We start from the raw sequence: 6,000 nt of genomic DNA, 5'->3' as shown, positions 1-6,000 counted from the left end.
GGCTATGGTTTTTCCTGTGGTCATGTATGGATGTGAGAGTTGGACTGAAGAAAGCTGAGTGCCAAAGAATTGATGCTTTTGAAGTGTGGTGTTGGAGAAGACTCTTGAGAGTCCCTTGGACTGCAAGGAGATCCAACCAGTCCATTCTGAAGGAGATCAGCCCTGGGATTTCTTTGGAAGGAATGATGCTAAAGCTGAAACTCCAGTACTTTGGCCACCTCATGTGGAGAGTTGACTCATTGGAAAAGACTCTGATGCTGGGAGGGATTGGGAGCAGGAGGAAAAGGGGACGACAGAAGATGAGATGGCTGAATGGCATCACCGACTCGATTGGACGTGAGTCTGAGTGATCTCTGGGAGTTGGTGATGGACAGGGAGGCCTGGCATGCTGCGATTCATGGGGTCGCAAAGAGTCGGACACGACTGAGCGACTGAACTGAACTGAACTGAACTGAAGCCTCTATTAAATCTGCCTCTTATGCATATTTTTTCCCCCAGAATTTATAACTGCCTTGGGCTTTTTTGTTTCTTTGTTTTGTTTTCATTCCCTCTGTTAGAAGTGTAAACCTCTCAAAGTAGGAGCTTGATGACCTTGTGTGATGGCCTTCTGTTCTGATCTGGCTGGTTGCATGAGGCCTGCAGCAAGATTGTCGTGATTCTTCCCTACGCCTTCATCCAGGGAATCCCTTTGTCTGTCTTCTCTGTGGATCCTGTTTCCTAGATACTACGTTCTGATTTTCCCTGGTCTCCTGCTCTGTTTTAGTGGAATTCTTCATCCACAAGCTTCCTGAGGAAGGGAGCCCAGAAAACAAATTTCCTGTGTTTGCATGCCTGAAAATATCTTGGCAGAGTATAGAATTTTAGATTAAAAATAATGTTTTTAGGATTTTGAAGGCATTGTCCCATTGTTTTCTAATTTTTAGGAATATTATTAAATCCAGTGTCATTCTGAGTATGCAACTGAGTATCTTTTGTATGCATCCTGATTTTTCTCTCTGGACGACTTTACAAGTTGCTCTTAATATTTACCCTGCAATTTGATGATGAAAAACCTTTGGGTATTGATTTTTAAAAATTTTTGTTTGTTTCCCTGTTTTTTTAATTTAATGTGCTGGCAATTTCATGGGTCCTTTCAAGCTATAATCTCATGTCCTTCAGTGTAGGAAATTGTTATTAAATTATTTCTTTAATGATTTTCCTACTGATTATTTTATTTCTTCTCACTTTCTAAAACCAGATACTCTGTCTCCTAGACTGAATTTCTAATTTTCTTACATTTATTTTATATTTTCTATTTCTTTGTATTTTTATTCTATCCTCCAGGATATTTCTTCAACTTTGTCTTTGTTGTTCAGTCGCTAAGTCGAGTCCGGCTCTTGAGACCCCATGAACTGTAGCCCACCAGGCTCCCCTGTCCATGGGATTTCCCAGGCAAGAATACTAGAGTGAGTTGCCATTTCCATCTGCAGGGAATCTTCCCAACCCAGGGATCAAACCCAAATATCCTGCAGTAGCAGGTGGATTCTTTACCACTGAGCCACCAGGAAAGTTTCAACTTTGGCTCAGAATTCTTTTTATTAAATTACAAACATCCATTTATATATATTTTTTTCTTTTCTTTTTGGCCATACCCCAAGGCTTGTGGGATTTTAGTTACTCAACCAGGGATCCAACTGGCGCCCCCTGCAGTGGAAGGGTGGAGTCTTCACCATTAGACCAGCAGGGAAGTCCCTCACTTCATTTTTTTTTTGGCGGGTGGGGGTTAAATATGTATTTATTTTTAACTGATCACTTCATATTTTTAATTTCCAGAAAGTCTTATTTTCTTTTTTTAAAAAACATATTAAAGTATAACTAATTTATTATATTGTGTTAGTTTCAGGTGTACAGCACAGTGAATCAGTTATACAGAAAGCATGAAATGCTTCATGAATTCGCACGTCATCCTTGTGCAGGGGCCATGCTAATCTTGTCTGTATTGTTCCAACTTTAGTATATGCCCTGTAGAAGCCAGCACAAGTCTTTATTATTTTCTGAACGTTTCTTTTAATAATAGCATCCATTCTTTTGTCATGGGTGCAATGTTTTCCATTGATTTCTGGTGATATTAATTGCAGTTTGGAGGACATTTTCTTCTGGTCCCCTCATTGTATGTCACACTCCAGGTTCCTTTTCTTTTGGCTTCTTTTATGTGTGAGGCTTGTGAACTTGGGCTGTCTGTTCCAATTCAGGCATGAGGTCCAAAATTGCTGATTAGAAGCCCAGTGCAGGGGCCAGAGGTGGTCAGCTGGGGGTGACTCACTGTGGTATGGGTGAGGGAGGGATCGGTCTTCTAGCTCCTGTTAAGGTTTTTCCCTGTGTCAGTCATCATCCCCAAAAGAAATTTTCAGTCCTCTTGCCTCTACTGCCAGAGGACTAAACACTTTCAATTTTTAAAGTCTTTACAAGTTCTAAGACTCCAATTATTTCATGCCTTTTTGGTTTTCCTCTCTCTCCCTCATGAGTAGAATGGAAAATATTCAAACTTAAGGATTTAAAACCTTACACATGAGACGTTCCTGTTTTCAAAATTACGTCTTTCATTGTCTCTAGTCTTCTTCTTGAGCTTTTATGCCTTTTGATTTCTGTACTCTCCTTTTGATGGGATTTCTGGATGGAGCAGAGATAAATGGGTGTGCGCAATCCACCATGTTTAACCAGGAGGTCCTACTTCCTTAAGTCTTAATTACTTTGTTTCTCTTAACTCATGAGGTGGTTGTAAAAATTAAAAGTTGTAATGCATGTGTAAGAGGATGTTCGAAGAGATTTTTCTTGTTGTCTTAGAGTTTGAGCTGAGTCCTCAGGGAAAGAAAAGCATGTGGGTTCCCTACATGGTAGAGAAAGACTTTACTGGACAGACAAAAGAAAATAACTCCTCTTACAATGGTGGTCCCTTATCATCATCTTCAGCCTCTACAATTGAGACTCTTGACAAGGGAATGAAGAGTTGTGGCGATAGAGTTGTCGGTCTGCTCTATAGAGCTTTGTTATCTCCCCTACTTCGTCCTTAGGAAGGTGAGCAGAGGCTACAGACTAAGTAAGGAGGGTACCACGAGACTAGGGGTGCCTGCAGGAAAATCACTCCTTGACTGGATGATTCTTGGGTAGTAGAATTGTTATCCCAGTGCTGCAACAGAGCACAAGCAAAGCACTGTGAGAGAGGGTTTTTTTTAAATTAATTAACTAGGCTGTGCTGAGTCTTAGTTGGGGCACTCGGGATCTTCAATCTCCGTTGCGGCACGCAGGATCTTTTTCAGTCGCTGCATGCTGGATCTTTAGTTGCGGCATGTAGGATCTGTTCTCCAAAGAGGGATCAAACCCGGGCCCCCTGTCAGAGAGTTTTGGAAAAATTTGACATGAGTTTACTGGCATTTGGGAGACACATATGAACACAGGGATAAGTATCTGCTGATGGTTTGGTGAACAGGGCACGTTAGGGAATGACTGGAGCCCAGACGAGGAATGGCAGTGCTCGAGAGTAGCCTGTATGTCTAGCATCTGGCATGATAAGGATGTGGACGTTTCTCATGGGCCAGGAGGACATCATGGAGAGTAGCTGGATTTTAACCGTATAGATGGGGCTCTGTCCAAGAGAGGTCCCTGCAGGGCAAGAAGACTCTAATGGCAAGGAACAGTGAAGAAGCTCAGGATGCTCTGCAGGACATCAGTTGGAGATGCACTGTGGTGCCAAGGGGTGTGCAGTGTGGAGGGCCTGTGAGTCTCCTCAAATACCACCCTCCAGGAGAAAGCTAGCACTTAGGCACCTGTCATATGGAAGGTTCTAACAGACCTGCTCATATAAAACTACCCTTTTCTTTCTCCCACTATTCCAAGCCTGGAGAAGTCAGAGGCAGGAAGCGGAGGGAGGGTGAAAGAAGACTGAAGATAAAGGTAGCCCTCTCCCCACTTTGCTGTTTCAGATCTCTGGGCTGTGAGTCCAACTTGAGTTGGGGGGTGGAGAGTGAGCTAGGAATTGAATATAAGATTGAAAATTTTAAAAACAGACTGTTCAAGACTTGTATTCCATGAAAATAACAAGAAAACCATGGGGTATACTTGAGAAATGTGTTCCAAGGATGGGGAAGTTTGCTGACAGAGCAGAGTTGAAGATAGCAGCTGATGGCCGGATGGGATGGGGGTGGGGTGGCGCGGGATTCTTTGTACCTTAACAAACCCAGACAGTTAAATAAATCAGTTAGAACTTAAAGTGGTAGGCATTCATTCAATCAGTATTTATTGCCAGATTCTATGTAAGTTTCAGGGAATAAAAACAAGAGTGAAACTAAGAGTCCCTGCTTAGATAATCGAGTGAGGAAGACATTCTAAGATAGGAACTGCATTTAGCAGCTAATAATGGAGACCAGAGATAAGATTGACATTTTACTTTTCTCTTGTGTGAAAAATGTCCACAGATAGAGGGTTCATAGTAGCTCCATTGTCAGCGGAGCCCAGGGTCCTTCTATCTTTCTGTACCACCATTCTCAGACTGTGGTTTTCATTCTTAAGACTGGTGGTCTAAGGTGACTGAATGGAGCTCCAGTTGTCATATTCTGCATTCCAGCCAGAAATCAGGAGGAAATGGCAAAGGGCAGAAAAGGATCCATATCAGCTTTTTTGCCCCCTTTTAGAAAGCCTTCTTGGGATTTCCCTGGCAGTTTAGCAGTTAAGACTCCGAGTTTGCAATGCAGGAGGCACAGCTTCAATCCCTGGTCAGGGAACTAGGATCCCACGTGCTGTGTGGTGCAGTAAAAACAAACAAAATAGCCTTCTTGGATGTCTCATCCAACAACTTTGGCTGACACCTCATTGGCCAGAATTTTGTCACATGACCACTCTTAGCTGCAAGGGAATGTGGGAAATATAAGAATTGTTTTACTGAGGAAGAAGCAGAGAATGGAGTTTAGATAGGTAACCACCAAACTGTGTAACAGTACATCCCTTTAGCTACTCAGAATCTGTTAAGTTCCTCATGTGGCTGTTTGTGGTCCAGCAAGCTGTAAACCAAAGACAAGTTTTCAGTCCCCAACACATCTGATATACAATGGTGGAAAGTCCACCACAAGCAAAACTCTCATTCAGAAAAGGAAAGCACCCAGCAGTCACTGGTCACTGGTCTACTGATGGATTGTATATGTTCTCATCCCTTAAACTGGGATGTGCTAGTGGCCTCTTGGCCAGTAGAGCATAGCAGAAGTAATGCCCTATAGCCTCTGAGGCTGGGCCCTGAAAGGCAAGGCAGCTGCTGCCTTATTTGCTGAGACACTTATGCTGGGACCCCCTAGTTAGCACTCCAACTGCCCTAGGGCCACCATCTCTACCATCTTGTGAGGAGGCCCATATTTGCCCAAACAGAGAGCCATTGAGAAGCCCCAGGAATATATGAAGAAAGTGAGATGCCCAGTTAGCCCAGAGCTGCTCCAGCTGCAGCTGTGTGACTGTAATCACGTAAGATACCTCGAGTGCCCAGCCAAGCCCTTAGGAGCCATGGGAACTCTGGGGATAACAGATAATTGTTATTCTGAGCCACTCAGTGTTTGGGTGGCAATAGATAACCAGAACAACACTGTGTATTGGATCCTGGGGGCAAGGACCACCTGCCCCAACACAGGAGTAAGTTCCTTGCTTGGTCTGTTTGGTTTCCCCAAGTTCTACCCCCTCGGGAAAATCCTCATTGTTTCCCATGATCCCTTGCTCTGTCCTCCTGGAGGTTGTTTTTTATTTTTTTTTCGTACTTGTGTGCATGCTCAATCATATCCAACTATTTGTGACCCAATGGACTGTAGCCCACCAGGCTCCTCTGTCCATGGAATTTCCCAGACAAGAATACTGGAGTGGGTTGCCATTTCCTTCTCCAGGGGATCTTCCCAGACCAGGGAATGAACCTGCATCTCCCAAGTCTCCTGCATTGGCACTCGAATTCTTTACCACGGAGCCAACCAGGGGAGCCTAAGTGGTAGTTGC

General features: G+C 43.6%; 1 non-coding gene across 1 annotated transcript; it reads right to left on the bottom strand.

Moving 5' to 3' along the window:
• Positions 1-1,910: 1,910 nt before the first annotated feature.
• On the bottom strand, positions 1,911-2,015 carry LOC113890569. Its single transcript, XR_003510533.1, has one exon. It is a non-coding gene; the product is annotated as a U6 spliceosomal RNA (small nuclear RNA).
• Between the last annotated feature and the right edge of the window lie 3,985 nt (positions 2,016-6,000).

Source organism: Bos indicus x Bos taurus, chromosome 3 (assembly GCF_003369695.1).
Source record: "Bos indicus x Bos taurus breed Angus x Brahman F1 hybrid chromosome 3, Bos_hybrid_MaternalHap_v2.0, whole genome shotgun sequence".
NCBI lineage: Eukaryota > Metazoa > Chordata > Mammalia > Artiodactyla > Bovidae > Bos > Bos indicus x Bos taurus.
The sequence above is the reverse complement of the archived record's forward strand: the minus strand, read 5'-3'. Positions and strand labels throughout refer to the sequence as shown.